This window comes from Triticum dicoccoides, chromosome 3B, assembly GCF_002162155.2.
Source record: "Triticum dicoccoides isolate Atlit2015 ecotype Zavitan chromosome 3B, WEW_v2.0, whole genome shotgun sequence".
Classification (NCBI taxonomy): domain Eukaryota; kingdom Viridiplantae; phylum Streptophyta; class Magnoliopsida; order Poales; family Poaceae; genus Triticum; species Triticum dicoccoides.
In genome coordinates this window covers 282,689,633-282,716,606 of record NC_041385.1, presented here as the reverse complement: position 1 = coordinate 282,716,606, position 26,974 = coordinate 282,689,633, and positions in this window count along the sequence as shown.

Below are 26,974 nucleotides of genomic sequence, written 5' to 3'. Positions count from 1 at the left end.
GCAGTATGACTTGTATCGCCCACAACTCACTTGTGTTCTACTCGTGCAAATAACATCTACGCATAAACCTGGCTCTGATACCACTGTTGGGGAACATAGTAATTTCAAAAAAATTGCTATGCACACACAAGATCATGGTGATGCATAGCAACGAGAGGGGAGAGTGTTGTCCATGTACGCTTGTAGACCTAAAGCGGAAGCGTTAGCACAACGCGGTTGATAGTCGTACGTCTTCACGATCCGACCGATCAAGTACCGAATGCATGGCACCTCCGAATTCAGCACACGTTCAGCTCAACGACGTCCCTCGAACTCCGATCCAGCCGAGCTTTGAGGGAGAGTTCCGTCAGCACGACGGCGTGGTGACGATAATGATGTTCTACCAATGCAGGGCTTCACCTAAGCACCGCTACGATATTTATCGAGGTGGATAATGGTGGAGGGGGGCACTGCACACTGCTAAGAGATCCAAGAGATCAATTGTTGTGTCTAGAGGTGCTCCCCTGCCCCCGTATATAAAGGAGCAAGGGGGGAGGCGGCCGGCCTAGGAGGAGGGCTCGCCAAGGGTGGGGAGTCCTACTAGGACTCCCAAGTCCTAGTAGGATTCCCCTTTCCTTTCCGGAGTAGGAGAGAAGGAAAGAGGGGGAGAGGGAGAAGGAAAAGGGGGTTGCACCCCTTGTCCAATTCGGACCAGAGGGGGGGCGCAGGCCTCCTTCCTTTTGGCCTCTCCTCTATTCCCGTACTCCGAAAAATACCTGAATCACTTGGAACCTTTCCGAAGTCCGAATATAGTCATCCAATATATCGATCTTTCCGTCTCGACCATTTCAAGACTCCTCGTCATGTCCCCAATCTCATCCGGGACTCCGAACTACCTTTGGTACATCAAAACACATAAACTCATAATATAACCGGCATCGAAGCTTAAGCGTGCGGACCCCACGGGTTCGAGAACTATGTTGACATGACCGAGACACGTCTCTGGTCAATAACCAATAGCGGAACCTGGATGCTCATATTGGCTCCCACATATTCTACGAAGATCTTTATCGGTCAAACCGCATAACAACATATGTTGTTCCCTTTGTCATCGGTATGTTACTTGCCCGAGATTCGATCGTCGGTATCTCAATACCTAGTTCAATCTCGTTACCGGCAAGTCTCTTTACTCATTACATAATGCATCATCCCGTAACTAACTCATTAGCTACATTGCTTGCAAGGCTTATAGTGATGTGCATTACCGAGAGGGCCCAGAGATACCTCTCCGACAATCGGAGTGACAAATCCTAATCTCGAAATATGTCTACTCAACAAGTACCTTCGGAGACACCTGTAGAGCACCTTTATAATCACCCAGTTACGTTGTGACGTTTGGCAGCACACAAAGTGTTCCCCCCGTAAGCGGGAGTTACATAATTTCATAGTCATAGGAACATGTATAAGTCATGAAGAAAGCAATAGCAACATACTAAACGATCAAGTGCTAAGCTAATGGAATGGGTCAAGTCAATCACATAATTCTTGTAATGATGTGATCCCACTGATCAAATTATAACTCATATCCATGGTTAGGGAACTCAACCATCTTTGATCAATGAGCTAGTCAAGTAGAGGCATACTAGCGACACCATGTTTGTCTATGTATTCACACATGTATTATGGTTCTGGTTAATACAATTCTAGCATGAATAATAAACATTTATCATGAAATAAGGAAATAAATAATAACTTTATTATTGCCTCTAGGGCATATTTCCTTCAGTCTCCCATTTTCACTAGAGTCAATAATCTAGTTCGCATCACCATGTGATTTAACACCAATATTCACAACTGTATGTGATTAACACCCATAGTTCACATCGTCATGTGATCAACACCCAAAGGGTTTACTAGAGTCAACAATCTAGTTCACATCACTATGTGATTAATACCAAAGAGTACTAAGGTGTGATCATGTTTTTCTTGTGAGAGAAGTTTAGTCAACAGGCCTGTCAAATTCAGAACCGTATGTATTTTGCAAATATTCTATGTCTACAATGCTCTGCACGGAGCAACTCTAGCTAATTTCTCCCACTTTCAATATGTATCCAGATTAAGAATTAGAGTCGTCTGGATCAGCGAAAAAAGCTTGCATCGGTGTAACTCTTTACGACGAGCTCTTTTATCACCTCCATAATCGAGAAACATTTCCTTAGTCCTCACTACGGACATTCTTGACCGCTGTCCAGTGATCTACTCCTAGATAAAAATTGTCCTCCCTTGCCAAACTTAGAGCAAGGTACACAATAGGTCTAGTACATAGCATAGGATACTTTATAGAACCTATGACTGAGGCAAAGAGAATGACTTTTCATTCTCTTTATATTTTTTGCCATGGTTAGGTTACGAGTCTTAATCAATTTCACACCTTGCAACACAGGCAAGAACTCCTTCTTTGACTGTTCCATTTTGAACTACTTCAAAATTTTATCAACGTATGTACTCATTGAAAGATCTTATCAAGCGTCTTGATCTATCTCTATAGATCTTGATGCTCAATGTGTAAGCAGCTTCACCGATGTCTTTCTTTGAAAAATCTCTTTTTCAAGTATCGTTTTATGCTATCCAAAATTTCTATATCATTTCCAATCAACAATATGTCATCTACATATAGTATTAGAAATGCTATAGAGCTCCCGCTCACTTTCTTGTAAATACATGCTTCTCCAAAAAGTCTGTATAAAACCATATGCTTTGAGCACACTATCAAAAACATTTATTCCAACTCCGAGAGGCTTGCACTAGTCCATAAATGGATCGCTAGAGCTTGCACACTTTGTTAGCACCCTCTGGATTGACCAAACCTTCTGGTTGCATCATATACAACTCTTCTTTAATAAATCCATTAAGGAATGCAGTTTTGACATCCATTTGCCAGATTTCATAAAATGTGGCAATTGCTAACATGATTCAGACAGACTTAAGCATCGATACGAGTGCGAAAATCTCATCGTATTCAACACCTTGAACTTGTTGAAAAACTTTTTGTGACAAGTCGAGCTTTGTAGATAGTAACACTACTATCAGTGTCCGTCTTCCTCTTGAAGATGCATTTGTTTTCTATATGGCTTGCCGATCATCGGGCAATTCCACCAAAGTCCACACTTTGTTCTCATACATGGATCCTATCTCAGATTTTCATGGCCTTCAAGCCATTTCATGGAATCTGGGCTCATCATCGCTTCCTCATAGTTCGTAGGTTCGCCATGGTCAAGTAACATGACCTCCAGAACAGGATTACCGTACCACTCTCGTGCGGATCTTATTCTGGTTGACCTACGAGGTTCGGTAGTAACTTGATCTGAAGAGTCATGATCATTATCATCAGCTTCCTCACTAATTGGTGTAGGGATCACATGAACTGATTTCTGTGATGAACTACTTTCCAATAAGGGAGTAGGTACAGTTACCTCATCAAGTTCTACTTTCCTCCCGCTCACTTCTTTCGAGAGAAACTCCTTCTCTAGAATGGATCCATTTTTAGTAACGAATATCTTGCCTTCGGATCTGTGATAGAAGGTGTACCCAACAGTTTCCTTTGGGTATTCTATGAAGACGCACTTCTTCGATTTGGGTTCGAGGTTATCAGATTGATACTTTTTCACCTAAGCATCGCAGCCCCAAACATTTAGAAACGACAACTTTGGTTTCTTGCCAAACCACAGTTCATAAGGCGTCGTATCAATGGATTGTGATGGTGCCCTTTTTAAAGTGAATGCAACGGTAAGAGACATCATAGATCGCACCATATACAATAAAGTGTGGTTACGACCTTCGGACACACCATAACGCTGTGGTGTTCCAGGTGGCGAGAGCTTGTGAAACTATTCCACATTGTTTTATATGAAGGCCAAACATGTAACTAAAATATTCTCCTCCTCGATCAGATCGTAGAAACTTTATTTTCTTGTTATGATGATTCTCCACTTCACTCTGAAATTCTTTGAACTTTTCAAATGTTTCAGACTTGTGTTTCATTAAGTAGATATACCCATTTCTGCTTAAATTATCAGTGAAGGTGGGAAAATAATGATACCCGCCACATGCATCAACACTAATTGGACTGCATACATCGGTATGTATTATTTCCACTAAGTCACTAGCTCGTTCCATTGTTCTGGAGAACGGAGTTTATTCATCTTGCCCATAAGGCACGGTTCACAAGCATGAAATGATTCATAACCAAGTGATTCCAAAAATCCATCTTTATGGAGTTCCTTCATGCGCTTTACACCAATATGACCCAAACGGCAGTGCCTCAAATAAGTTGCACTATCATTATCAACTTTGCATCTTTTGGCATCAATATTATTAATATGTGTATCACTACGATCGCGATGGAGAAGAATACCACGAGGAGAGAGAAGAAGCTGAGGCGGGCCCCGTACGTCAGCCTCTCAGCGCTTACCAGGGTGGGCCCATAGAACATTCAAGTGGATACGTATTCACGTAAGTACGCATTCACAGGCGAAGGCGTATTCTGCCACGAGCTCGGGCTGGAATGTGCTTTCCCTACACGAAAGTGTATTTCAGAAAGTGCGCTTTCATCCACCAAAAGCGTATTTTCCTCTTCTTCGGCCCGAAGTACATTTTCCTCTCTGGAAAACGTATTCTCAGAAAATACACGTTCTGTTTAAACTACCAGGAACCTGCTTGTAGAAGTATTTTTACAGACTAGTCCCTGAGCTTTAAATGTCCGTATCTTTTTACCCGTAACTCCAATTGAGGTTATTCCAACGCTCACGTTCTCTGTTCGACAAGCTCTTTTCAAGGGACTATTTTGATGATGTTTGCACATTCCTAAAATACCCATTTTTCCCTTGCTGCAAATCAGCCCCTCTGAGAGAGAACAGTTCTCCGGCAAATTTTTCTGCAAAGTGATTGCACTTCTTCCCGGAGTATTCCTCGACCCCCAGGCAAGCCAACCTCTTGTCATGAGCCCCGGACTTACACGTTGACTTTGCTTGCACCTCGTGTGTGTGTTTAGATGCAGTAGTTTCTTGCCTGTTCCGTCTGCTGTTATTTCAGTAATGCTATATGTTTTTGTTATCTACCATGCATGCTTGTGCTTTCATGAAATATGTTGACGTGCTAGCTGGATGTTGTTGCTGATAATATCATGCCCTTGTTTGGTGTAGTTTCATGCCAGTAGTATTGATGATATAATGGTTCTGTTACATTGATGAGAATACTAGTACTTCATATTGCCATGTTTCATATGATATCACTGTCACTTGAGAAACTTGATGTTTTGTTACTGCATCTGTATGTTGCATGGTAGTTGTTGTATTCATGTTAAAAATGCTCGCCTGATGATTTATGATGGAGAAGTTAATAATATGACTTAATAAAAAACCTCCTCCATCATCACTGGGATGTCATAGTGCCACCAAATCGAGCTTTTTCCAGTGCAACAACATTTGCCTTGGTATGGGAAGGCCCTAGCGGGTCTATTGTCATGCCTCTCGCTGGTGCCTCCAACGAGGGAAGGTTATGGGCGCGCGCTACCCTAATCAGGTAGGCGGACATAAACCTTGTGGGCCTAAGTTGTTTTGCATGCTTTGTCCCTGTTTGGGACTGTTTTTGCAACGACGGTGGCCGTTTTGCCTCTAGTAGGCTGGGCCACCCAGGACAAAACCCAAAAAGGGGTGTTGGTCAGAGTGGCCGGGAGAGTGTCATGGCAGTAGATCGTTTTTGTCAGAACATCGTTGGTCCACCCGAATGGGAGTGCGAGGCCATGGGTTCTGTGGCGTGGGTACAATGTGCTACTTCTGTAGAGTGTATGTTTAATCTATCGATAGCCGCATCCTCGGTCATGGGCACAAGTTCGTAGTAGGTCACACTATTAGGTCTTGGTCGAAATGGAGGATAAACCTGAAATAACTAAGTTGATGCATAATGTGTAATAAATAATGTGATGACTTGGACTATGAGATAGTCGTGAGAAGTCACGGTGATGTGTTGATATGATCACGAGACAAGGTCTCGGTGAGTGTTGAACCAACAGTGGTTCCGTTTGTGATCCCTGAATGATCACCATTTGGTTACAAGGTAACCCATTGGGAAGAGAGTCCGAGAGACTCGGTGCACAAGTTGATTGCATTGCATGAGTATTATGTTGTTATTTGCATTTAAAGAACCATGGTAGAACAGGAGATGGTAGCATAAAGTTAACATGTCATGTCTGCATTGGATATGACTGGTAGTTTATTTTCAGCATAATTCATGATGTCATGCCATGTTTTGATTGAACTGATAGATTATGCCATTCTATGATTGAGATGTGATGCTATGTTTTGTTGTTGCCATGTTAGAAGTAAGTTTGATATGCCATGTAATTTCCATGCTAGTAGATGCTATGATATTGATCATGCTTAGTTTGATTTATGACTCTAGTTAGTATCATGCCATGTGTAGCAATTGTGTTGAAGTAGATTGTTACATATGCTTGGTTCTTGCTTTGTCATCTGTTTGTTTGGATGCTATGTATTTGGTTGTCTTGCAAGTACATTCAATGTACTGACCTGGCGTTTCATGCCTGTTTTGTAGGTCGTGCCAGAATTGTTCGCTTCTTCCGTCGTGCTAGGCCGTAATCTTGCCAGTCCTGTGAGTTGTGGAGCCCAGCCAGTGTGATATGCTACCAAACCAAGACTTCCACCGCCATTTGAATAGACTTCTGCTACCATTCAAATAGCCATAGGGCTATGCTAGATAATTGTATTCATCAATGAGGTAATCATATACTCACATATTTGATGAATATTCTTGTACCTAGAATGCTGTATCATGGACCTGTCATGCATCAGGTGTTATCCTAGGCTGATATGCGAAGGTCCCCTGCTCCATGCGGATCGGGGTGCCACATGACATGGTATCATAGTGGCATAGTTTGTCCTAGCATTAGATCACCACTACCATTAACCCGTAATAACCCTTAAGGATTCGACCCATCCCTGGCATCCGGCATGGCCACTGTTAATCAATAGGTGGCGTAGTCTGGACTGACACGTCCTCACCCCACTGTCCCTGCGTAGTTATCCATGGAACAAGTAGCAACCCTATCATTTATGGTCGGCCGCACCGCTTACCCTTCGCCATTAAGGGAAAGGGGCCACACCATGCAGGCATGTCCCGCATAGCTGCCTATAAAATCCCCTTTCCGCTACCAGTATTGTTCACCCCTCAGTCAGCCATGTCCCTGCAAACAAGCCTATCTAGTAACACTCCAGCCATGACTAGTGCCCTCAAAGATCCCAAGTTTTACACCCGAACCTTTGCCTTCAACCATTGTCGTGGAATTGTCATGGCAGATGTCCTAGTGTGAGGACTTAGTCGTGAGGCCAACGCATCTATGCGGTAGCTTGAGAGGGGTTGATCAGGATCAGAGACGCAACACACAAGACAAGGATTTAGACAACTTCGGGCCCCGGGAAACATCGTCTCGTAAAATCCCTACATGTTGTTTGTGGCTAAGTCTCATTATGCTCATGAGGGAGACGCCGCATAACCGGCTCTCCTCTAGTTGTTTCTAGCATTAGTTATTATTTTCTTGCTTGTCCCTCTTGGGGTGCCCTGCCCCTCCTTATATAAGTTGAAGGGGCGGGTTACATGACTAGCCCTAGTAGGATTAGGATTAGTCTATTACAAGTGGAATACTAGTCTTACTTCCTTTCTAAGGGAATATTCTCCTCTTAAGCCGGCCCATCATAACATAAGTCGGCCTTCAGGTCCTTGGGCCTAGTCTTCTATCTGACCCGCCGTTGGGGCCATTAGTGAGTCGCCAGGCTTATGAGTCGTCAGACCAGTGAGCCGCCGGACTCGTAAATCACCAATCCTTTGGTGGGTTACCAATGAAACGCCAAGTCCGGCCGGGTCATACTTCCGGCCAGGTCATACCGCAGGGTATATCCCTGACATTAGCCCCTAGTTTAATTTGGATTTATCCATGTTAAACTGATCCTATAAAATAAACACAAGAACAAACTTGATAGGTTGTGCTCTGGGTTAAATATTTCCCTGAACCAGCACCTGATCATCCTTAAATCCTTGTCATTTCCTCCTGGATGCGTATTCATGATCTCATAGGAAATCTCCTTTAGCAGATGTGTTCAAACATTACGAATGCAAAAAATCCGAGCACTTCTTCAGAAAAATCCGGGTCAATAGGCCAGCTTCATAATCAATTTGCTGACATTGGCTCTTGGAGAGAGATATTATAAGAAATAATCCATTTGAGTCAGCCTTCAATGCTCTGACTTGAAAAAAATATGGGTCTTGCAATATTCAACTGATATTTAGTCGGCTTGAAGATGTAGAAACTTGCCAATTTATGATTACCAAATTTGTCGGGTTATAAATAGATGATGCCTAGTCAAAATTATTGCCTATGCCGGGTCATAATTATTGGTGACGCCGGGTCAATCTGGTCTACTCATAATTGAAGATTTTTTTCTCCCTTATATGTATATCACCTGTAGCCCCCAAGTGCCGGGTTGTCATGCTTGCAGCAACCTGGGATTTGTAATTGCCTTATGCTCTTAAAAACTTCAATCAGTGTAGCCCCCAAGGGCCGGGTCATTATGCATTAATGAGCAGGGACTTTTGTATATAATTCATTGATAATAACATCATATGATGTAATCTCCACCATGGGGCTTGATCCCACGTCCACAAGGTTAAGAGATTTGTACTCTATCAACTGAGTAGTAGACCTTTTCAATATAATGGATTAAATCGTGTACCTTGAATTTTTAACAGGAGCAATTGGTAGCCCCCAAGGGCCGGCTCATTACAATGTGATGAGTCAGATCTTCAATAAAGTGAGCCAAAAAATGACTTTGCATTAGACCCAAGTGCCATGATGCTTGCTGGCAGTGATATGGGACTTGCATATTTGATATAATCTCAATCTGAATAATGTAGCCCCCAAGTGCCGGGTCGTAAGCCTGCAGCGACTCGGGACTGTTCCTTCCGTTGTAGAATAAATCATATCCATTGATAAAATAATAGCCATTGCGCTAAAGCAACTTTGAAAACCTCAATAATAATACTTATCAGTTGACATGTAAATTCGGAGACTTAATGCGCATTCATTGTAAGCCGAAATTTTTATAACCCGGCGGCTTTATAGTCTTTGAGAAAATCCTATAGAATTGGCTCGTACTGCCGGCTTACATCGTCGTATCCAACAAAGGCAATAATCCAATGATTGATAAGCGCATAATTCAAATGGCACAATCCAAAATAGACCGGCGACTTAAAGTCCATAGCCAGGGCCGGTCTGAACATAATCATGTATAAACAATATCAAACCTGTGATATTGAATCATACTGCCGGTTTATGATACATGTGCAGTAAGGGTGATGACCCAAATCTTAGAAGCCAAACCTTCCAAATATTAATATTGTCATATGCTGGCGACTTGTCGCCTCTCATTAAGCCGGGTAGTAGAAACCACGCATATATGCTTCAAATATGAGCAAAAAGTGTCAAGACAAACCCAAAAGACTGTTTCAAAAAACTTGAGCCAAACAGCAAGAAAAGGTGAGGCTTCTGATTCGAATACGATCAGTAAGCCAGAACAAAAGGGGTTAAGCTAGGATTCGAATACGACCGGGAAGTCCCCTAGTGGTTTTGGTGTTGCACCGATCAAGAGGGTACCGACAACTATGTTCTCTTTGGTTCAAATACGACCTATGTTTGAACAAGAAGCCCCCAAATGACCTTGAGAGTTTTTTAGCAACTCTGATTTGAATATGATCGAAGTCGGATCCAAAAGGGGTTAAGCTATGATCCGAATACGATCAAGAAGCCCCCTAGTGGGTTTGGCATTGTGCCGATCAAGAGGGTACCGACAGCTATGTTCTCTTTGGTTCAAATACGACCTATGTTTGAGCAGGAAGCCCCCAAATGACCTTGAGACTTTTTTAACGACTCTGATTCGAATACGATCAGGAAGCCGCGCCAAAGGGGTTAAGCTAGATTCGAATATGATCCGCCCCCAATTGTCATTGAAGCAGGGTACCTATGTTTGAGTTGTGCTTTGCAACAGACTCTCTTTGGTCCCTTTAATTTTTCTGAGAACTCAAAATTGTGAGTAATGAATTCGTCTTGAACCAGGCATTGAGCCAGATATTGAAAGCTTCTGAACTTTGTGGGTGACAGATTTCCCTTGAGCCTGATTGTAAACTGGAATTATTCATTTTGAGACGGAAATTTTCTGATGGCCTTTACATCGACAAAATTTACTAAGCCATGTCATCATAGCCCCCGAGTCTTATGACGAATCAAAGAGTTGGCTTCAACTTCTTCCTATATTACCACAATATAAATCAGTGTGAGCCATTCAACAGCTCAATGATACAATAGTCCCTTTTGCAGTAGATAACTTGCCTTGCATTAGAGAACTTGCAAGCCAGCGTAATTGCTCTTTTAAAGAAAGCAATATGTAATATAAAAATATATTGGATGGATTTCACCTGATACGTCAGGCCAGTAGTTATCCAGCGCGGAGTTGATGATTACCACGATGAAGCTGAAATCAATCGCAGTTGAGCCAGCCGCGGTATTGTAAGCCAGCGCGGACGGGAGAGTCGGCCGTGGGGGCGGACGCGCGAGTCAACCACGTCATGTTGATGTAAATTGGGCCGTAGAAATGGTGGTTTGCCCATATGTATGTCGAGCGTCATGGCATGGTTAGATGCTAGCGCATGACAATAGTGGTGTGAGCTATACCTCCATGACACGACCATCGCTCTTGCAATGAATAATTGTCCTTCATAAACAATATTGCGAACTAAAGCAAAGATAAACTATTTTCTTGATAAAAATAATATGTAAAAACAATCTTGGACGAATATCACCTGGTATTTTTGTCAGATGATACTGATAGCGCAAACCAAGTGTAGATAGCTAGACCAAATATACATCAAGGTTTTTTCTTATTGCCTCTGTTGAATTGTCGGATCTTCGACGTGTTTATAGTGGATGGTACCAGTAGAATGTATTGTGAAGGCGGTGGTCCACACTCCTGACGATGGTGCGTGCCTTCTCGCCGGGCAGTAGGACTAGTGCTCCTTTTTGCATAATGGTCTTTGAACCAATCATGCGTACATGCACTTCTCCTCCATCTGCAAGACTTCCTGTTGCTTCATTTCCCCGTTGTATGCATTATCTTTTCAGGTAAGTGTTTGCAGGCAGAAAGTGCGGCAGTGCTCGGAAGCGTGGGCGACTCAGCTAGGCCACGGGTAGCGGTTTGTAGGTAGTTGGACACAGCCACCACACAGTTTTGAAATTGCAACCAAAATTCTGAACTACCTTGACCTGGCGACTTGTGGCACGACTAGTGATAGCGGCTCACTTCAGATGTCAGGTGGTTCCTGGAGTAGCAGCAGATGGACAGCTCGAGGCGCAGTTTCGGACGCCGCGGAGAAAATACAAAACATTCTAAATACTTGCACGAGCATCTAGTACCATAGTGGATTGCCTTTATCTGTGATCTGTAGGTGCCTTCGTGGCTGTAGATGTAGTTTTTAAGACGATATAGTACTCAATTAGTACCAGCCTTGGTCACGTACTAGTGCAAGTGCTCGTCTGATTCTTCAGATTTGACTATTCTTCATATCAGGGAAAAAGGTAAGAGCAGATGGTTGATTCCCACGGCCTGGGTCTCGTAGACGCGGAGCAGCAGCGTCTCGGAGCTTATCCGGCTTTAAGACCACCAGGTTGACTTCGGAAGCAGCCATCGGACTGAGGTCGTGCCCGCAACCACATCGGCAGAGGAAAAATAGGTCAACCCAGGCGGATTAAGCGAGCCAAGGTGGCAGAGGTTGCAGGCGACGCAGGCCGCGCGGCGGTGGCACGGGGTCACGGAGGCATCGCAGCGGCTCGTGGCGTGACAGCTTAGCTAAGACAGGCGGATCTAACCGCCAGGCGTCACACGGGCGGGTGCAGGAGTGGCGACTTGTCATAGCAGCGACGCACAGTAGAAGCTGGCTGAGGCAGGGCACTCCATTGTGGGTCAGATCAGCGTGTAAGCAGCCTGGGAGACTGGAGGGCGACCATGGGCTGGCGTGGAGCCACAGGCCATGGCCGCTCAGAGCAGCGAGGGCGGTCTTTGCCACTGTAGGTCAGTGGTGAGGTCACACCGGCCACTTGAAAGCGAGGCCACGCCGGCGACTTAGAGGCCCTCACGACAACTTGAATGCCATAGGGCGACTTGCTGATGAGACGGGGTGGATCAGTTCAAGTGATAGCAGCTCACTACAGATGGAGTCCGGTTTGGCGACTTGTTGTCGCTGCGGCAGCTGCTAGCGAACGAACGGCCATGCATGTGACCCACTAATGGGCGGACGAGCCATAGAGGAGGCTGGGTCAAGGTGGCCGCGGGGCGGCTCACGGCGACAGAGACTCGCTGCTGTAGTGGAGGATCGTGATGTCGGAGGTGAGGGTGGCTCACAACAGCGACCGCGGCGGTGGCTAAGAGGAGCGGTGGCGCGGCAAGTGAGGGAGTCCTGGATTAAGGGGTCCTGGGACAGCTGGACTATATACTTTGGCTGGACTGTTGGACTATGAGGATACAAGATTGAAGACTTCGTCTCGTGTCCGGATGGGACTCTCCTTTGTGTGGAAGGCAAGCTTGGATATTCGGATATGTAGATTTCCTTCTCTGTAACCGACGCTGTGTAACCTTATCCCCCTCCGGTGTCTATATAAACCGGAGGGTTTAGTCCGTAGGACAACAACAATCATAATCATAGTCTAGCTTCTAGGGTTTAGCCTCTACGATCTCGTGGTAGATCAACTCTTGTAATACTCATATCATCAAGATCAATCAAGAAGGAAGTAGGGTATTACCTCCATTGAGAGGGCCCGAACCTGGGTAAAACACCGTGTCCCCTGCCTCTTGTTACCATTAGCCTTAGACGCATAGTTCGGGACCCCCTACCCGATATCCGCCAGTTTTGACACCAACATTGGTTCTTTGACTGAGAGTTCCACTGTGTCGTCGCTGTAAGGCTTGATGGCTCCTTCGATCATGTTCAATGATGTGGTCCAAGAGGAGGTGTTCCTCCCCGGACAGATCTTCGTATTCAGTTGTTAGTACTGCGGGCCAACTCACTTGGCCATCTGGAGCAGATCAATAGCTACGCCCCTGGCCTTCAGGTCAGGTTTGGAATCTTTATACTGCCGACATACACGGAGATTTGATGTTCGACGGATTCGAGCCCATGCCAGGCACCCCGAATGGTCAAGACGGGCATGACTTTGATCTGCCGTCGAACAGTATTCGGGAGATTGCGCCTGCGGTGGCACCAGGAATCAATCTGGAGCAGATTGTGCCCTCCGAGGGCGGGTGGATGGACCCCGCCAAGGAAGCCGCACACTCATCGGTGTTGGATCTGAACACTGATTCCACCGCCTGTGAAAGTGGCGTGATCGGACCCTCAAACTCGTCTTCGGCCACAGGATCCGAACTGCGTGTGTCCATGCCTATCGAATCTGATTGGGCACCGGTCATGGAGTTCACCGCCGCGGATATTTTTCAGCACTCGCCCTTGGGTGACATGCTAAACTCATTAAGGTCTCTTTCCTTGTTAGGAGATTCTTGGCCGAACTATGTCCGGCTCGAGTGGGGAGCAGACGACGAAGAAATTCGTCCCCCGCCCACCACCCACTTTATAGACACTATCGATGACCTAACCCCGCCATAACAAAAATAGTGATGCCAGCACATGAGATAACAATCCGGATGGTGCTGAAGATGAAGAAAATCTTGCCCAGCCAGGCTTCGAGCAGGCCGAGCAAGAGGATGGGCAAGGTAGCCCTAAAGAACAGGCAACTAATGGAGAATCAGAGGACGATAATTACATGCCTCTCTCCGAAGACGATGTGAGCCTTGGCAACGAAGAATTCATCGTGCCTGAGGATCCCGTTGAGAAGGAGCGCTTAAAACGCCGGCTTATAGCTACTGCAAAAAGCCTGAAGAAGAAGCAGCAACAGCTTCAAGCTGATCAAGATCTACTAACTGACAGATGGACCGAGGTCCTGGCTGCCGAGGAATACGGACTCGAACACCCTAGCAAAAGCTACCCAAAGCGCAGGCTGCTACCTCAACTCGAGGAGGAGGCTTTAAAGCCCACACTACCGACGCATGATGCGGCTGACCGGCCACCCCGCGGTCGCGACAAAACGGCCTACCAGCCCGAAGTCCAGACCGCACCCTACCGCCAATCAAGCGATAACACCAAGGCCCGGGGCTACACGAAGGACCTACGAGAAGTATTGGAAAACAAAGCAGGACAGTCAAGATCGATCTACGGATCACGGGGGCGCGCCACAAGACTTGATGATGACCATCACACCGGATAGAATAAATCAAAGTCCGGCCGGGCCGAATACAATAGACCGGACTCATTTGAACTACGTCGGGATGTAGCCCGGCATAGAGGCGCCGCACACCCCCTATGCTTCACTGATGAATTTATGGATCATGAATTCCCAGAAGGGTTTAAACCCGTAAATATTGAATCATACGATGGCACAACAGACCCTGTGGTATGGATCGAAGATTTTCTTCTCCACATCCACATGGCCTGCAGCGATGACTTATAGGCCATAAAGTACCTACCACTTAAGCTCAAAGGACCGGCTAGGCATTGGCTTAATATCCTGGCAGCAAGCTCCATTGGCAGTTTGGAGGATCTGGAAGACGCATTCCTCGATAACTTCCAGGGCACTTACGTGTGACCACCGGATGCTGATGACTTAAGTCACATAACCCTGCAGCCTGGAGAGTCAGGCAGGAAATTCTGGACTCGGTTCCTAACTAAAAAGAACCAAATTGTCGACTTTCCGGATGCCAAAGCCTTAGCGGCCTTCAAGCACAACATCCGCGACGAATGGCTTGCCCGACATCTCAGCCAACATAAGCCAAAGTCCATGGTAGCCCTCACGACACTCATGACCCACTTCTGTGCGGGCGAGGACAGCTGGCTGGCTCGCAGCAACATCACACCCATAAACCCAGGCGATTCAGACGCCAGGGATAGCAACGGCAAGCCGCGACGGAATAGACACAAGCGTCGCAATAATGGTGACAACGCGAAAGACACGACAGTTAATGCCGGATTCAGAGGCTTTAAATCCGGACAGCAGAAAAACCATTCAAGAGAAACAATCCGGGCTCGTCCAGTTTGGACCGCATACTCGATCTCTCATGTCAAATTCACGGCACCCCCGATAAACCAGCTAACCACACCAACAGGGAATGCTGGGTGTTTAAACAGGCCAGCAAGTTGAATGCCGAAAACAAGGAAAAGGGGCTGCATAGCGAAGACAACGAGGAGCCCCGACCGCCGAACATGGGAGGACAGAAGAAATTCCCTCCCCAGGTGAAAATAGTGAATATGATATACGCAACCCATATCCCAAGTAGGAAAGGAAGCGTGCACTAAGGGGCGTCTACGCGATGGAGCCAGTCGGCCCAAATTTTTTTTTGAATATAAACAGTAGGGTAAAACCCCACTGCAGCTTTTATTAAATTAAATAATCAAGGCAGAGAGTCTAGTCTCAAGGGCTTGAGATAAGCCCAAAAAAATAAAAAGAATAAAAAAACAGAAAACAAAAAAAGAGAAACTATTAAAAAACTACCCTATCTCTATATTTACAAGATTGAGTCTAACCAAACTGAATATTGAGGCAGTAATTTATTCTTCATCCTGAATTTCAATAGCTTGAGCTCCTCTAGAAAGATATGCTTCCACCCCTGAAAAGAGGGGTTAATATGCTCAAAGATTTTGTTGTTTCTAGAGATCCAAATAGCCCAAGAACCCAGTATAATAATCTCCATGAAAAAAGGGAGGTGCAGTTTGTCTTTGAGGTCTTGAAATGCTTCCAACACAGATAAATTCCTGTCTCTGTTAGGGCAAATGAAGTCCCAACATTGTGCTGCAAAGGGGCAGCTCCAAAAAAGATGATGCAGTGTCTCCTCCTGCTGGCAATCCCTAACAGCACAATAATAATCCTCAAGCTCAAAATTCTTTCTTCTTAGCAGGTTTCTAGTCTTAACTCTATCATGCACCAGGTGCCAGAAGAAAATTTTGTGCTTTGGTTGACATGAGCTCTTCCAAATCCAATTGAAGTGAGGTGGAGTTGGCTTATAACCAATTAACACCTTATAAGCTTTGGTTGCAGAGTATCTTTCATTTCCCCAAATATAGTATCATGTATCTTTCAACTGCAGATATTCTGAGTTTCTTAATGAGATGCAAATATCTTCCATTTCAAGAAATTCCTCATAAGCTTGAGTTGTCAGTGGCAGGTGAAGTAAATCTTGGAGATACTCAGTATGGATAACTTGGCTTACAGTGATAGAAGTGTCTCTGGCAAAAGTGATTAGGTGGTGAAATTTGTGCTTCAGGATGAAATCATGCCAGCAGTCATCCCAGAACAGGGCAGTAAGACCATCTCCCACATTGCATCTGGCAATAGCCTTGTAAGGGTCAATGAGAGCTAAATTAGATTTCCACCAAAAAGAACCCTCCCTACTGTCTCCTAGTAGGTTTCCATTACTGTAGTAAGTCTCCCAAATTAGGTTTACCCAAGGAATATCAAGTCTGTTAAAAAACTTATGGAGGTTCTTCATGAGCAAGCTCTTGTTGTGTGTAAAAATATCCATGACACCAAGATCCCCTTGACTCTTGGGTCTACACACAGTTTTCCAGGCCACTAGTGCAGGTCTCTTATCCTCCATATCAGGGATCCTCCACAGACAATGTCTCAAGTACTTAATGATCTGTTGTTTTATTGTAACAGGCACATCCAAGCAGCACATGAAAAAAATAGTTAAAGATGCTAGTACTGATTTCACCAAAAGCAACCTTCCTGCTTGAGTCATGAATGTAGAAAGGCCAGCAAGTTTTTTTGCAATTCTCTGCACTAGAGGCAGGCATTGTTCCATAGTGGGTTTATAAATTCCCAGGGGCAGTCCCAAGTATGTGAAAGGGAAGTGCCCTCTAGAGCATCGCAATGTATTTGTGAAGATTTCAACTCTTTCTTCTGTGATGTTGATGGGCACCATGATTGATTTACCATAATTTACTTTTAAACCAATGGCAGAAGCAAAGGTATTGAGGAGTGACTTGAGATAAATTAGATCTCTGGCATTAGCTTTCATGAGGACCAGTGTGTCATCAGCATACTGCACTATTGGGAAGTCATGACAAGAATTTCTGTGTAGTGGGGGAGTTATAATTCCCAGTCTCATAGCCTTATTCAAGATGGATTGAAGCAGATCAGCTACCAGAACAAATATCAAAGGTGAATAAGGATCACCTTGTCTGACCCCTCTTTTGCAATAAAATTTCTTCGCAGGGACTCCATTAAGCATTACAACTGAAGTTGCAGATGTGAAAATCATATTCATCCAAGATATCCACTTCTCACCAAAACCTTTTGCTCTGAATATATCAATGATTGGCTGATGTTCAATAGTATCAAAAGCTTTTTCAAAATCTAGCTTGACCACTAGCATCTCCTCTCTTGATTTGTGACACTTATAGATATATTCATAAGCCTAGCCAAGACAATCTTGTATCATTCTGTGTTTTAAAAACCCATACTGATTGATATGAACCATTTGTAGAATCACTTCCTGAAGTCTGTTGGCTAACAATTTGGTGATGATTTTCATAATTCCATTTAGCAAAGAAATAGGTCTGAAGTCATTAGGTGTGAGGGGTACCTCCTTTTTTGGAATTAAGGTGATGAAGGAGGTGTTGATGCTCTCAAGATTCACAGTGCCAGCATGAAAAGCCATTATTAGTGCAGTAGTATCCTCCTTAATAATGTCCCAGCAGGCTTTAATGAATTCATTGTTGAAGCCATCTGGACCTGGAGATTTGTCATTTGGCAAGTTTTTCACTACATCATCTATCTCTTCTTGTGTGAAAGGTCTCTCCAGCTCTTGTAAAGTTTGAGGATCAATTATGTGCTCATATAAGTCATGCAGGTCAAAGTACATATTGTGGCCATTGGACTGTCCAAGTCTTTTTCTGAAAGCCTCCCAAAGAATAGCAGCTTTCCCCTCATGGTCAATGACTTCCATCTGATCCTCATTCACCAGCATTGCAATCTTATTGTGTCTATGATTTATTGAAGCCTTAGTGTGAAAGAATTTAGTGTTTTCATCACCAAACTGAACTCTTTTCATTCCCCCCCTCTGTTTCCCGTAAATCTTCTGATTATTAAGTACTACCAGCAATTATTCTTTTAGCAAAGTCCTGCAATTTGCTTCAAACTGTGTTAGGTCTCTGTATTCCTCAATCATGTCCCAAAGAAAGATGCAAGTATTTAGTTCATCAATTTGCTTTTTCAAACAAGAGATGCTCTTGGCCCAGAGTTTGAGTGCTCTTCTCAAATTTTTAAATTTGGCATTAACCCTCTTAGCAGGATCAGCGAAACCCACTGGAATATTCCAGGCAGCTTGAACAATTTCCTTAAATGAGTTGTGCTTCAACCAATAATTTTCAAACCTGAAAACCTTAGACCTGGGAATACTTGTTCCAATTTTGATCATACAAGGGATGTGATCAGAAATAGGTTTGGCTAGAGGAAGAGCAGTAGAATCAGGGAAAGATGTCATATAAGCAGCTGATGTGAAAATACAATCAAGCTTTTCCAAAAGTGGGCTATCTTGCATGTTGCTCCAACTAAATTGTCTACCTTTTAAGGGCAGCTCAACCAACCCAAGATTACTAACAGCCTCATTGAACAACAACATCTGATTGTTATCCCCTCCTGGTTTATTTCTATCCTCTAGAGATCTTATGAAGTTGAAATCTCCCATGATTATCCATTCAGCCTCATTATCCATTTGAATAGAATTTAACCAATCAATAAATTCCAGCTTCTCCTCATGATTGCAAGGTCCATAAATATTGGTAAGTATCCATGAGTGATTAGAAGTATTGCATGTAAACTGAACTGTGAGAGAGAATTTGTTTTGAAAGAGCATTTCCCCCTTGAAGAGGGATCCATTCCATGCAATCAAAATACCACCAGAATCTCCAACTGAGGGTAGGAATTCAAACTTATTATATCTTTGTGGACAGAAGTTATAAATGTAAGCAAGATCAAACACTTCTCTTTTAGTTTCCTAAATACAAACAATACAAGCAGCACTCTCCTCAATTTTTTGTCTGATGGCTAACCACTTATCTGAGGAATTAACACCCCTGACATTCCAATTCAGTATGTTCCAAGATCCCTTATGATTCATTAACACTAAGAATCAGATTGATTGTAAACACCAAGTACCATCCCCTGGTGCCAAACCCTGTATGAAATAGGTACACATGCACAACACCAACTACATATCTCCACCTCACAAGAATAGCACAATCATAGGCATTGACACAAGCACTTTCCAGGAGAATCACATTACAGTTGTCCCACAAAACCCTCCTCACAAAGTCTTGGTTACACACATGAAATTGAAAAGATCTCCCACTAGGAACCCAAAAGTGGTAAAGAGCAGCATAACCATAAGCATTACATCTGTGCTTAGAATTAAGCACAACCATCCTACACTATTCATGCTGAAAGAAAAACAGGTGGAGAAGCTTTCTGAATGATATGTAGATGTGTTGTCCAATCATCGTTGCACAACATGAGGGTGTTCAGCATCTCCAGTGGCCTTGGGAACCTTGGCCACCTACTCCTTGTCCTTTTTCTTTAGTTTCTTGGACAACTTCTCATGAGCTTCTTCCTCAGATACCTTGCAGAAACTCTTTGTCAGATTTTTGACAATTTTGTTAGGAATTGTTGGAGGTAAGGCATGACATGGTAGGCATGTTTGAGAAGCACAGGAATTCCTCCTATAACCATTATTATCTCTTTTAATCCTGTCACTCCTTCTTACCTCTGTTTCCACCAGAGGTTCTTTGTCCCTTCTCTTCCTTGAAACTGCCTCCCCAAGAGGTAGGATGAGGATTCTTTTTGGGGACACCTGCTGCAGTGGGCTCCCAGTGCCACTAGAAGAGTGTGCAGCTGGACTTATTCCTCATTTTCCTTGCCAGAGCCCTGCATGAAGTCCTTGCAGCTAGGAGCCTGAGAAGTGGAGCAAGTATCAGGAATATGAAAAGAGATAGTTTCTTCAGCAGAACAGCTTGTAGTCAACAAAGTCCAGAGTTCTGATTTGAGCAGCTTCATAATCCAACCAAACTTATCAGGAGTTAATAGGAGATGTATTATGAAGTTGAACCAACTTACAGGTATATCAATCTTAAATGTGTTAGATTCCCCCTGGGTGGCTGGAGCAAAATGTTGGATCCAAAGGTCCAAACCTTCTTCAGAGATCAAATGAGAACCATCAATAATATCCATAGCATGTGAATCAACAATATTTTGCACATCAAAAGAGTTTGGGGAACAAGGAGCAGAGTGAGGACCATAAGTACCTTTCTTACTAACATCAGAAGGCTCCGCCATTACATTTTCCTTTCCTTTAACAGCAGCCACCTCTACTTCATTCCTTGAAATCATACTCTTAGTGCACTTTACTGTAATATTATCTCTCTCACTATCTGCAGCTCCTTCCAAAGCACTGTCAACTTCAGCAGAACTGCCAGCAACCAGGATATTCTTACTTGCAACATTCTCAGCAACCTGCATAGATACTTGATCAACAACTTGTGGTTGGGCCTCAGGAGCAATCTGGTCCTGCAAGTTAAGAAGAGGGCCCTGCAGCTCCAATGACCGAGGTCCAGGAGCTGGCATTTCCTCCACCCTGGCCTCCTGGATTGGCTCAGCCTCCTCTGCGTCTTCCTGGTAAGCTAGTGCAATATTACTTAATCCCATGCCCAATTGTGGTGCCTGAGCACCCTGGTTTACCACCTCACTAGCAGAATGTGTAAGAGAAAGCAGTCCATCAGACAGACAAACTATTGTTGTGATTCCACTATGGGGAGCACCATCTTCATGTAGAATAGGTATCTCCAACTGTTGTTGCACAGGTGTAGGAGGGTTTTGTTGTGGAAAAGCCCAGTGATCATTCTCCTCTTGCTCATCCCACTCATCATTGTTGTCATGATCATTTTGCACAGGTAAAGGCTGGAACCTAGGGAAGTCATTAGCATGCTGTGGCACTGGATGTGGGTCCACCCCAAGAGGAGGGATTGGATCCTCATCATTAGGTCCACCTCCCAGCATTTCCTCTCACAGAACTTCAATAGAACATATCCAAGATTCCCCCTCAAAACTTTCACCTTCAGACCATCTGATACTTTTGGGTACATCCATGAGCTCAGTGACTCTAGCCTTGACCAAAATCTTTCCCCTAAGAGCATCTTATTTTTCCCAGCTAATGATCCTGCCCCATTTGGAAATGACAGCAGCAATATCATCTGTGTTACAATAGTCAAAAGGCACACCCACAAATAGCAACCAACAGATTCTATTAAAATGGATTCTATGCCAGTTTCTGCCTTGATTATGGCGAGTAAAAGTGAGAAAAACATCCCCAAACTGATGAGGACTCTGCCTGACCAATCTGTCCCTGTCCCTGACATGCCTGAACTGAATATACGCTTCCCCAAAAGGACAGGGCTGAATCTCTCTAAACTGAACTTCTTCAACCTCTTGAAAAAAAACCTCAAGAACATCTCGAACATTAGGGAAGATTACCTCATTAGGATGTGGGTGTATAGTGACAATCGCCCAATCTGCATGCCGACGCGGGAGGTGCAGCAATACCACCCTGGAAACCCCATTGCGCCCCTCCACTGGCAGTATTTGAAAGCCCTACGGGACGAACGGTGCTGGATCAATGGGGATGTTAGCCATTGCTGTCGCTGTCGACGCGCAAAGCCTCAAAGGCCTCCCCGGAGAAGATGAAGTTGGCGAGCTTGACGAGGTTGCAGCAGAGCTGGTAGGGGATGGGGAATGCGAGGAGGCAAGTAGGGGTCTAGGCTGAAAATTTGGAGAAAGGTCCTTGACTAGCTCCTGAAATGTCGAGACTTTCCTTAACGGTAATGCTGGCCCATTAAGGCGAAACCAAGATTCCACCTGGCCGTCGGCCCAGGCCTGCTCCGGAGGACTTGGGAAAGAGGCAAAAGGAATAAAAGGCCAAAGCCCAGGAAGATTGGGCCTAGTGCAATTACGCGCGGAATGCCCCTGCTCCCTGCATGCATAGCATGAGGCATGCATATTGGTACGTTGCCTTTGTGCAATAACTTGGAGCTCATTGCGTTGTCCATCATTATGACTTGATGCAATGGCCATCATACCCCCCTGATCATTCCCCTCATGAATGTGGCCTGATAAATGCTCAAACACTGATCTGGTATTCCGACTAGCTAGAGGCTCAGTTCGGCGATCGCTGGAGTTTGGTTGAACATCTTTACCATGCCAACCCACTAACGTCCATTCCTAATGAAGCTCAGCATAAAAAGCTCTCTCTTCTCTAAGCCAATTTGGACCACCATAATTCCCGAGATTAAAAACCATTTCAAACTCTTTCTCAACCACTTTACCCGCATTATAAATCTCAAAACCCACTGATTTGGAAGCAACTGAAGACTTGAACGATCTATCTTTGAGGTGACGGACCCTAAAACCTTGAGCATATCCACCAAACATAGCATGGAGGGAAACACTAACCATGTGAGGATCAAGTTTGAACGTAGCTCTGCAAAAGGAAACCACCATCATGAACTCTCGTTGACGAAACCCCGGTGAGAAAACCACCGGGTGCCCAAACTTCTGCCTCATGTCCGCTTGGAACTTCTTACCCCGATCAAAGTTGAGGGCAAAAGGTGCCATGGTGTGTCTGTTGGGGCCGGAGTGGCACACCATAGGAAGAGGTGGCTGCCGGGGCCGAGGTGGCCACCGGCAGGGGAGAAGGTGGTGGACACCGGGGCCGGAGTGGCCACCGGCGGTGGTCACCTAGGATTCGCCTAGGAGGCGCCTAGGAGGAGGAGGGGGACCGCTGTTCCAGGAGGGGGGACCGTTGTTCCGTCGCCCCAAAATTCAACCCATGGTCCTCTTGTCCGATCACTTTCGATCACAGGGACCATCCTACCAGTATTCGTCATGGCGGTTCAGCCGCATTGGTCCTTGACCCCATCATCGACGGATTCCATCTCACACGAGTCCTCATGGACGGCAGGAGCAGCCTGAACTTGTTCTATCAGGACACGGTGCGCAAAATGGGCATTGACCCCTCAAGGATCAAGTCCACAAAAACCACCTTCAAGGGTGTCATACCCGGTGTAGAGGCCTATTGTACGGGCTCAATCACACTGGGTGTGGTCTTCGGATCTCCGAACAATTTCTGAAGCGAGGAGCTAATCTTTGACATCGTCCCCTTCCGCAGCGGCTATCATGCACTGCTCGGATGAACCGCATTCGCCAAATTCAATGCGGTACCACATTATGCATATCTCAAGCTCAAAATGTTGGGACCTCGCGGGGTTATTATAGTTCATGGAAACATAGAGCGCTCACTTCGTACGGAGTAGAACACTGCGGCCCTTGCGACGGAAGTACAAAACAGCCTTCTTCGGTAAACGGCCAATTCGCCAATAAAGAACCCGCATACCGTCAAGAGAGTCCGGAGTACTCCACAACAGGATCGTCCGGCACGTCTAGAGCTCGACTAGCAATCCGGCCTCCGCCCTAGTCCCAGCCAAGCAGCGACATTCGTGTCGCGCGTACATAATTACGCACTTAAAATACCATGGGCATAGGTGGAGGCACGGCCACGACACGGTCCATAATGCGGTTCGACCGCCCCAGGACACACACATTTTTGCACCCCTTTTTCTTTCAGGTCCCTACTAAGGGAGTCCTGGACTAGGGGGTATCCGGACAGCCGGACTATATACTTTGGCCGGAATGTTGGACCGTGAAGATACAAGACTCAAGACTTCGTCCCGTGTCCGAATGGGACTCTCCTTTGCATGGAAGACAAGCTTGGCGATCCGAATATTATATTTCCTTCTTTGTAACCGACTCCATGTAAACCCTAGCCCTCTCTAGTGTCTATATAAACGAGAGGGTTTAGTCCTTAGAGACAGAGTCATAATCATCATAGGCTAGCTTCTAGGGTTTAGCCTCTACGATCTCGTGGTAGATCAACTCTTGTAACACTCATATCATCAATATCAATCAAGTAGGAAGTAGGGTTTTACCTCCATCAAGAGGGCCCGAACCTGGGTAAAACATCGTGTCCCTTGCCTCCTGTTACCATTAGCTTTAGACGCACAGATCGGGACCCCCTACCCGAGATCCACCGGTTTTGACACTGACATTGGTGCTTTTATTGAGAGTTCCTCTGTGTCGTCGCTGCAAGGCTCGATGGCCCGTCTTGTTGTACAGGATAACATCACCTCTGCGGGATCCCTGGCTGTAGGTCAAACTCTCTGACTAGGCGGCTTCGTCATGGTCACCCAATCGGCTGCCGCGTCGACGATGACCTCTAGGGTCATCACAAATAGCCTCCACGTCAATTCGGAACTCGCCGAACAGATCGATCCAAGGGAGCTCTACTCCCTTAATGAGCTCTTGGATCGCATCACTGCTTTGGGAGTCGCCACAGACTATGACCGGATTGGGCTTAAACCCGACCAAAGGGATATTGAATCCCCGCCGGTCACCCACGAGATAGCGATAGTGGAGGAGCCATATACGGACTATCCCTCTATTTTGAGGACGAATTATGTCGGGACTACCGAGCTCTCTGAGCCGGATACCCGCTCACGGGAGGACATGACCCAGACCCCGGACTTAAAATCGGGTATCGGGCCAAAAAAATCGGGCAGCACCCCGGATCCCGAGTTATCAAGCCCGGAAGCTCCTTTGCCCCTGGGCATTAGATCGGATCAGAATCCAGATTCAGCTACACCCACCCCCGAACTTAAACCGTCTCTCCCATATCAGACAAGAGCCCCAAGAGACAGTACATCGCTACTGGGCCAGATTCCTCCTTGTGCTAAACAAGTTCAAGGACTGTCGTGAGGAAGACACAATCTCACTTTTCTGCAAAAACTGCACGAACAAAGGGATCCTTAATGCTATAAGTCGCCATGACATAGTACACTTTGCTGACTTAGCAGCCATAGTATAGAAGTACTGTGCGATGGAAAGTGCCTGGAAAACCCAAACAGAATTTTGGGATAGTCCGGCTCTCACTAAAACTTTTGTCCGAGCTAAATGGGCGAACTCTCTTAAGTCAACCGATCCAATCCCCAAGAAACCAAAGCCCACCCCAGGGCGTGGAACCGTATTGGAAGAATGGCTCAATGGGCCATGTACACTCCACAGCACGCCGGACAGTACACCAACACATAGCCTTAGAGCATGTTGGATACTCCGGTATGTAGCAAAAAGTGGCGATGATCTTCTTGTAAGCCATAAAGCAGAACAACATCCCGCCAAAGAAAACAATACGGTACTGCCAGTCTTCGAGACTTTTGCGTCAAACAATAGGCATAAGCGAGCTCATCGAAATTTCGCTAAAATCTGCCATGTGGCAAAAATAAATCCGTGGAACGACACTGCTATAACTTTCAGTGCCAGTGATGAACCTCAATTCCAGACAATCCGGGCACCAGCCGCTTTGGTCCTTAGCCCAATCCTGGACGGCTTTCGGCTCACTAAAGTACTCATGGATGGCGGAAGCGGGTTAAACTTGATCTACGAAGAAACACTCAAAAACATGGAAATTGATGAAAGCCGCATTGAGCAAAGCGGCACAACCTTCATGGGAATCATCCCTAGTCGGGAAGCACGGTTTGCGGGAAAAATCAGACTCGATGTGCTATTCGGCACTCCGGAGAATTACAGGTCCGAAGAAATCACATTCCAAGTGGCTCCTTTCAGAAGCGGATACCACACCCTTTTAGGGCGGGATGCGTTCACAAGCTTTCAAGCTATACCCCATTACGGGTACATGAAGCCTAAAATGCCCGGACCCAATGGAATCATCACTCTAGCAAGTGATCCTGTAACGCCCCGGATCCGATGCGCCAGGTGTCTGCCAGTTATTCGCCGTTGTTTCCATGTCATTTTCTTGTGTGTTGCATTTTATCATGTTATCATGTGCATCTCATTTAGCATACGTGTTCGTCTCATGCATCCGAGCATTTTCCCCGTTGTCCGTTTTGCAATTCGGCTCTCCTATGTCCTCCGGCGTCCCCCCTTTTTGCCTCTCTTCATGAGCGGGTATTAAACTTTCTCGGAATGGCTCGAGGTTTGCCAAGCGGCCTTGGTATAGCACTGGTAGACCGCCTGTCAAGTTTTGTGCCATTTGGAGTTCGTTTGGTACTCCAACGGTTAACCGAGTAGCCCGAAACCCCCCTTTCTCCTTGCAGCCCAACACCCTTCCAAAGTGGCCCAAAACCCATCTAACTCCCCTCCATGCTCTCGGCCGTTCGATCACGATCGTGTGGGCGAAAACCGCTCCTCATTTGGACTCTCCTAGCTCCCTCTACCTATATATTAGTCCTCCTCCCCCGAAAACGCAGACGAAACCCTAGCCCCTTCTCCACCGCGCCGCCGGACATGTCCATCCGCGCCGGACATGTCCGCTGGACACATCATTCCGCCCAATCAGGGTGTGCCACGTCACCTCCTCCGCCGCCTCAGCCACTCCCGCGCCGCCACGTCACCACCGCCCGTCCCGCGCGCCGCCGAAGCGCGCGAGGCCCGTCCCCGGCCCCCGCGGCCCGTGCTCGCTCCGACCGCGCCGCCTCCCAGCCCATGCCCCGCCTCCCCGATCCGGCTCGGCCCCGGCGTCCTTCGCCGCCGGCGCCCCGCTCTGGCCGCCGCCATGTCGCCGGCACCGCCGCCCTCCGCCGCCTCCGCCGGCGTCCTGCCCCGCCGTCGGCCCCGTCGGCCTCGAGCGCCGCCGGCCCTGCGGCGCCTCGCCAT